We start from the raw sequence: 7,233 nt of genomic DNA, 5'->3' as shown, positions 1-7,233 counted from the left end.
ATGAAGCTCTAATTCTAAAGGCCCTTGCCTCATGTCTTCCCTGAGGTAGTATTCCTCGGAGAAACCAATCATAATAAGGTTTAGTCCAAGAGGTATCGTCCTGATTGACAGGATTGACCTGTTCAGGTTTGCTGATGGTCGGCTCTAATAAGTGCACAATTGGTATTTTATCAAAAACAGCGGGGGCAAAGTTTGAACCTAGGCTGGCCAGAGCATCAGCCTGGGTATTCAAGTCTCTAGATATTTGATCGATATCAAATGAAGGAAATTTAGCGGTAAGGTTTTTTGCATATTCTAAATACGAAATCATTTTTTCATCCTTAGTCGGATAAATTCCCTTTATTTGATTGGCAATTAAGAGTCAATCAGTTTTTACCTTTAGGTTTTGAACACCGAGGTCTAGATATACCTTTAAGCCTGCTATCAGGGCTTCATATTCTGCTTCATTGTTGGTAGCTTTGAACTCACAGCTTACATCCTGAGCTATTACATCTCCCTGTGGTGATTTAAGTACTAGTCCTAACCCTGTCCCCCTGGCGTTGCATGCCCCATCTATGAACAAGGTCCATTCTTGGTCTAGGGTTTTATTTTCTAGTTGGTTGACCTCTTTTATTAGGTCGGTTCCGGTTAGGGCTGAAGTCACCACAAAGTCCGCTAGGGCCTGCGATTTGATCACGCCCGGGTTCAAAGGAGATGTCATATGTGCTAATCTGTCGACCATTTCGCCATCCCGCCCGAAAGTTCAAGTTTACGCAGATGATTTTATGGGTAAATTGGTCGACTATAATTGGGTGACTTTCAAAATAAGGTTTCAGACTTGGTGCATGACATTATTAAAGCTAAAACATATTTTTCAAGTAGTCCATACCTCAACTCAAAGATCTAGCAGGCTTTTACTTACATAGTAGATCGGATGTTGTTGCCCGTCTGTTCTTTCACCAGGATCGCACGATTCTTTGTGTCGGTGGTGAGATAGGTATATCGACAAAGGTTCTCCCTTTTCGGTTTAGCCGATAAGGGTGGAGATGATAAATAGGATTTTAGATCCTGGAAAGCTGCCTCATGCTCGTCCGTCCACGGGAATTGTTTATTTTCCCGAGGAGGTTATAGAATGTTTTGCATCTTTCGGAAGATCTTGATATAAAGCGGTTCAGGCGCAGCTACCCTACTGTCAATTTTTGGATATCTTTGACAGACTTGGGTGACTGTAGTTCCAGGATGGCCTTTATCTGTTCAGGGCTTGCTTCTATGCCTCTCTTTGTGACCATATATCCAAGAAATTTTTGCTGCAGAGACCCCAAAGTGGCACTTTGGGGTTCACTTCATGTTATATTTTTCTAATATCTCGAATGCTATTTCTAGGTGCTTCACATGATCTTTTGCATTCTTGGATTTCACCACCATGTCATCTATGTATACTTCCATGATGTCACCTATCTGGTCTTTAAACATCATGTTGACCGGCCGGTACGTTGCCCCCGCATTCTTCAGGTGAAAGGCATGGCAAAGTGTAACAAAGATATGCCTCGATCGTAATGAATGCAGATACTCTCCTGGTCAAGCAAAGTGCATCTTTATTTGATTGAATCCACTGGAAGCATCCATGAATGTCGGCATTTCGTGGCTCTTTGTTGCGTCTACCATGGCATCAATATGAGGCGGGGGAATGGATCTTTTGGGCAAGCTTTGTTCAGGTTAGTGTAGTCTACACAGACTCTCCAATTTCCATTCTTTTTCTGCACAACAACTACGTTAGCCAACCACTCAGGGTACATTACTTCCCTGATCATCCCCATATCCAAGAGTTTTTCTACTTCTTCATTTATTATGATGTTTCTTTTAGCCGCAAATTTGCGCCTTTTCTGCTGCACGGGCTTAAAAGATGGGTCAACATTGAGCTTATGAGTAATAATATCAGCGCTAATTCAAGTCATATCAAAATGTGACCAAGCAAACCAAGATGATTTATTTTTAAGGAATTTTACGATTCGGGCCCGACACTATCCGTGCGTCGGATCCTATTAAAACATACTGTCAGGGTACTCATGGTCTAGAATTACTTGATCTGTTTCCATTCTGGGAGGTGCTACATATGTGCTCCTGACAGGGTACTGTAATTGCTATGCCAGGGACTTACCTGCCTTTGAAGGCTTCAAGGCTGCTGTGTAGCACTCCTGGGCTGTCTTGTGATCCCCTTTGATTGTGGCTATGCCCCAGTCTATTGGTATCTTGATGCACTGGTGATAGGTTGATGGTACGGCCTTGACATTGTGAATCCAGGGTCTTTCCAGGATGGCGTTGTAGGATGACAAGCAGTCAAGGACCACAAACTTTTCATAGGATGAGACTCCTTCCACATAGGTTGGGAGGTGGATCTCTCCTAGAGTGCTCCTGGTTTCACCACTGAACCCTACTAGGACGCTGGATATTTTGGTGATTTGATCCTCGTTTATCTTAATGGCTTTCAGTAGATCAAGCATGATCAGGTTTACTGAGCTGCCTCCATCTACCATGATCCTTCTTACTGTGGCTGTTCCGATCTACATAGAAATGACCAGGCCATCGTGATGAACATCAGGGATGCCCACCAGGTCACAATCATTGAAAGTGATTGTTGGAACAGGATCCAGCTTGCAGGGTGACACAGTCCTCGGTGTCCTGGCTATCTTTTTTTCTGCTGAGCTTGTCAGGCCACAAATCTCTGAACCGCCTGATATGAATTTTACTTCATAGAGTGGTGGTGGTGGAGGGAGATTTCAATCCTGCTTGTGCTCCTGATTTTCTTTATCCTGGTTTGCATTCCTGCCTTTTGACTTGATCAGGTCTTTTAAGTATCCCGATTTCAGCAGGTAGGCCACTTCCTTCCTCAGGGTGAAACAATCATCCGTGGTGTGTCCAACATCCATGTGAAATTCGCACCATTTTGAATTGTCTCTTCTGGGATTTGGATTTTCTACCTTCCTGGGCCATCTAACAGCTGTTCCCATGTTGTCAAGCCTCTGGATCAATCCTGCAGTATCAACACAAAAGTTATGTTCGGAGATATGTGGATAAACCTTAGCCTTACCTTGATATTCATGAGTCAGGTTTACTTCTGACTGGTCTGGCCTGGAATATGGAGTAGGTCTATAATTGTTCCCTCTGTTGCTTTTCCTATTGCTTCTTTCATGATCCCTTGGTCCATTGGGTGATCCAAGTTTTTAGCTTTTATCTTCTTCCAGCCTGATGAAGGCAAGAGTCTTGGCCTGAACATCTTCGAAGGTGTGGCAGGGATACTTAGTGAGCTCACTGTATAAGTCACTATTTGGTAGTAACCCCTGTCTAAATGCCTCCACTGCTGTTCCAACATCACACCTGGGTATAAATACTTTCTCTTTATTGAATCTTACAAGGAATGTCCTGAGGGTTTCATCAGGCTTCTGTGTAACTCGGAAAAGGTCACTGGATCGTTTCTCGAACTCCCTGCTACTTGCAAACTGCTGGTTGAAACTGTTGATCAGGTTGGCAAAGGAATGGATGCTGCCAGTAGGCAGGTTGATGTACCATTGCAGGGCAGGGCCAGTCAGGGCCGTTCAAAACCCCTTCCACATGAAAACTTGTCTGAACTCACTAGGAATAGATGCAGCCAACATCTTCTGCTTGTAAAGAGACACGTGATTTTGTGGATCCGTGGTTCCATCATAGACCCTCATGGATGGAATTGTGAACTTCTTTGGTAGGTCTACTTTGGCTATTTCGTCTATGAAGGGTGAATCAAGATAGCGTCGGGGCGACTTCTTCCATCTTTGGCGGTACTCCTGGTATCTTGTCGAATTTTTCATTGAGTTTCTTGATCTCCTGAACTACTGCCATCATGATAGCCACTGCAGATTCATCAGCTTTCTCTTGATCATCGTTTTTTGGCTCATCATAACCATCTACGTTAATGGCTTTGGGGATATTTGGGCTCCAAAAACTGGAGAAATCAATGTTTTTGATGATTGATGAGAATGGGGTTCCTGGTTGGAATCTAGAGCCTGCCCCTTGGGTTTTTTCCAATTTTTGCTTCAGGGCTGACTCAGATTCTTTCAGTTGTAGGATTTCGCTTGATTTGGGCCACTTTTTCTTTCAGGCTTTCCAACTCGGCCGATTTTTTGAGAGCCGCATTCAAATTTGTTCTTCAACGGTGGGTTGGGCCATTTTTGTAGGTTTTAAAATTTTTTGTAGGATAAGAAAAAAGGATTAAAGAGCTAGATGCCCCACGGTTGGCGCCAATTGTTTTGTGTGGATTTTGCGCAGGGCAAAATCAGGTCAGGGTGATACTATGTAGGGTTAACTAGCTCTAATTGGACTATTGGTCAGGTTGACAGGTGATGTGACCATAATTAGCGCATATTTAGCCCCCGAATTAGCCCTGTTCCCATGCTTTTTAGTGCATATTTGGGTCATTTATTGTCTTTAGTTCTTTGTTTTGCATATTTTTTGAGATTTTGATCCCTTGGTAGGAAAGGAGTTCAAATCTTGCATTTTCATGGCAAAACGAGACTAAATTGATTGAATTCAATGACCAAGCATCAAGGAGAGACAAGATTAGAAGGCCTTTGTACATATGATAGTAGATGAGCAATGTTGAGAAAGGATCCTTGCATCCCCGAGGAAATCCCCAAGGATTTTATGAAGAAAAGGGAAGAAAAGAAGAAGAAACCATCGAGCTACAATCCGAGCGGATTGTCCGAATCCGCCCGTCCTCCACAAGCACAATCCGTGCGTCTTCCTTCAAAGACGCCCGGACAGCAGCCAATCCGCCCGGATTCCCTCAAGACGCACGTCTTCCCCTCGCTGAATCCGCCCGTCCCGACTCCAATACGCACGGATTCCAAAGACAAAGCGAAATTTCGTCTTCTCCAAGCTACAAAGAAAGAAGCCCTTCCTTCGAAAAATACCGGCTTCTCCCTGCTCAATCTAAAAAGTGTAATTACTAGTTTAGCCCTTAGTTAACCCTAATGCATCCACCTAATTTCCACTATAAATACCCCATTAGTCTAATTAGAAGAGTATGTTCTTCTTATCAATAATTAGAGTAGTTAATATCAATCAAATCTCTCTTTAGTATTGTAATCAACAGTTAATCAAGTTTTAATACAAGTTTATTTCCTTAATCTCTCTTTTGTTCATCCTTCATTTTGGGTAATTGAAGATTATTTGGGTTATTATTGGGAGATTGACAACCTCTCAATCAAGCATCAAGTACTTCTTTTATTCTTTGCTTTATTATTGGAATCATTAGTAGGTATAATTCTCTTAATCCCTTTTTATTGTTAATTACTTTCATTTATTCATCATGTTTCCTTTTGTTGGTATGATTGACAACCTTGCTAGCATGATCAACATGATAATAAGTGAGTAGTGACCTAGCTAGGGTTAATGGGTAATTAGGGGAAACCAACATGGGGAATGATTCATGCTTAAATTAATATGCTTTCATGGTTTATTTGCTTGCTTGTTTTGATCTCAACTCATGCACATGTTATGTTTGATGAAATGTGAGCCTATGAATCCTTGCATTTTTTACCCATGACCTATCTTTTCAATGAGACTTATAAGACATAAACCAACTCGAGTCTCATTAGACCATGCATGTTGTTGAGTAGGGAAGACTAAGTCGACTTGTAGGTGTTGTACAATCTAATCGATTCGGCTCCGGGACCCAAACTTTCCTAGGAATGTAAGATATAAGCCAACTCAATCCATCACAACAATAATTGCTTGCTTATAATTTGAGAACATGTTTGTATGATCAATTCCCATGATTCCCCTATGACCCCATGATACCCTAGTGCTTTTTATCAATTGTTTACAACCCTTTTAATTCATCTTGCTTATTTATTTTCATTGTTTTAGTTAGTGACCTTCTACATCAACCCAGATTGTGACACCCCTAAGACACCACTAGTTTCAATAGAAATCTCATCTCAATTCCCGTCCCTTGGGATCCGACCTTTACTTGTCTCTTTACTAATTGTAGAGTTGTTTGTGAAGCTATAAATTGTGTTTTGATTCGGACGTGACCCAACGACAACATCTATTAAATTGTGAACACGAAACGGACCCATCAAAAATGGCGCCGTTGCCGGGGACGGTGTTAACTTGATTTAGATTTTCTTATATTATTATTAGTTGTGTCTTTCTTTGCCTTGGGGAAGTAAAACTCCTCAAGGTTTGTTCTAATTGTTTTCGAATTGTTTGATATTTTGCATGTCTAGAAGGTCATAAAGTGATTTGTTACCTTTTGATCGTGAAATTGAAAGAACCTTGACAAACAATAGGAGGTTTGCTAGGAGGAATTTGAGAGGTATTAGTGAGGTAGTGGATATTCAACCAACTATTGAGTTCATCAACCCTTTTGCAAGAGAAGGTGAGGAGAACCCAACACAAAATACCCTACAAAATCAACCTACAATGCCTAAATTTTCATCACATTCCGTACCCACTGAGGAGAACCTACCCAATGGTACTCCCACACCACAACATTTGACCGTAAATTTTATTGCCAAATCCGCCTTTATCCAATTAGTCGAACGGAGCCAATTTGGGGGGATGCCTAGTGAAGACCCTCATTCTCATATGGAAACCTTTTGTGACTATTGTGATGCGATTTCTCAAACCGGTGTGACTCAAGACCAAATTCGATGGGTCTTATTTCCTTTTTCTCTAATCGGCACCGTGAAACAATGGTTGAAGGGCCTTGATAAGGCCACTCTCGGAATTGATTCTTGGAAGAAGTTGGCTCTAGCTTTCTACAAAAGGTTCTACCCACCGGAAAAGACTAACATGCTAAGAGCTCAAATTACGGGTTTTAAGCAAAGGGATGAAGAATCTTTGTATGAAGCTTGGGAGCGGTTCAAAGGAATTTGTCGCTCATGTCCTCACCATGGACTTAGCGAGTGGTTCTTGGTACAACAATTTTGGAACGGTTTATATGAAGATTCAAGGAACATTCTCAACATGGGATCAAATGGAATGTTCACCGAAGTTGATGACAATTAAACATGGACCAAGATTGAGGAAATGGCGGTCCATAACTCACAATATAGTAGACCTCGCAAGGCTACTAGAGGAGGAAGGCATGAAGTGGACTCCGTTACTCAATTGGGTGCTCAACTTAGTGCTCACATTGACACAATCAATTTGAAGTTTGAACAAGCTATGGCTAAACTTGAAGAAGCCTCAAAATAACCAAAGCATCATGTTAAT

General features: G+C 41.7%; 1 non-coding gene across 1 annotated transcript; it reads right to left on the bottom strand.

The window, feature by feature from the left end:
* Positions 1-6,810: 6,810 nt before the first annotated feature.
* LOC141644427 (small nucleolar RNA R71) lies at positions 6,811-6,917 on the bottom strand. Its single transcript, XR_012544046.1, has one exon. It is a non-coding gene; the product is annotated as a small nucleolar RNA R71 (small nucleolar RNA).
* Positions 6,918-7,233: the final 316 nt, after the last annotated feature.

This window comes from Silene latifolia, chromosome 2 (assembly GCF_048544455.1).
Source record: "Silene latifolia isolate original U9 population chromosome 2, ASM4854445v1, whole genome shotgun sequence".
Classification (NCBI taxonomy): domain Eukaryota; kingdom Viridiplantae; phylum Streptophyta; class Magnoliopsida; order Caryophyllales; family Caryophyllaceae; genus Silene; species Silene latifolia.
Note: the sequence above shows the minus strand (reverse complement) of the source record. Positions and strands in the feature narration are given on the sequence as shown.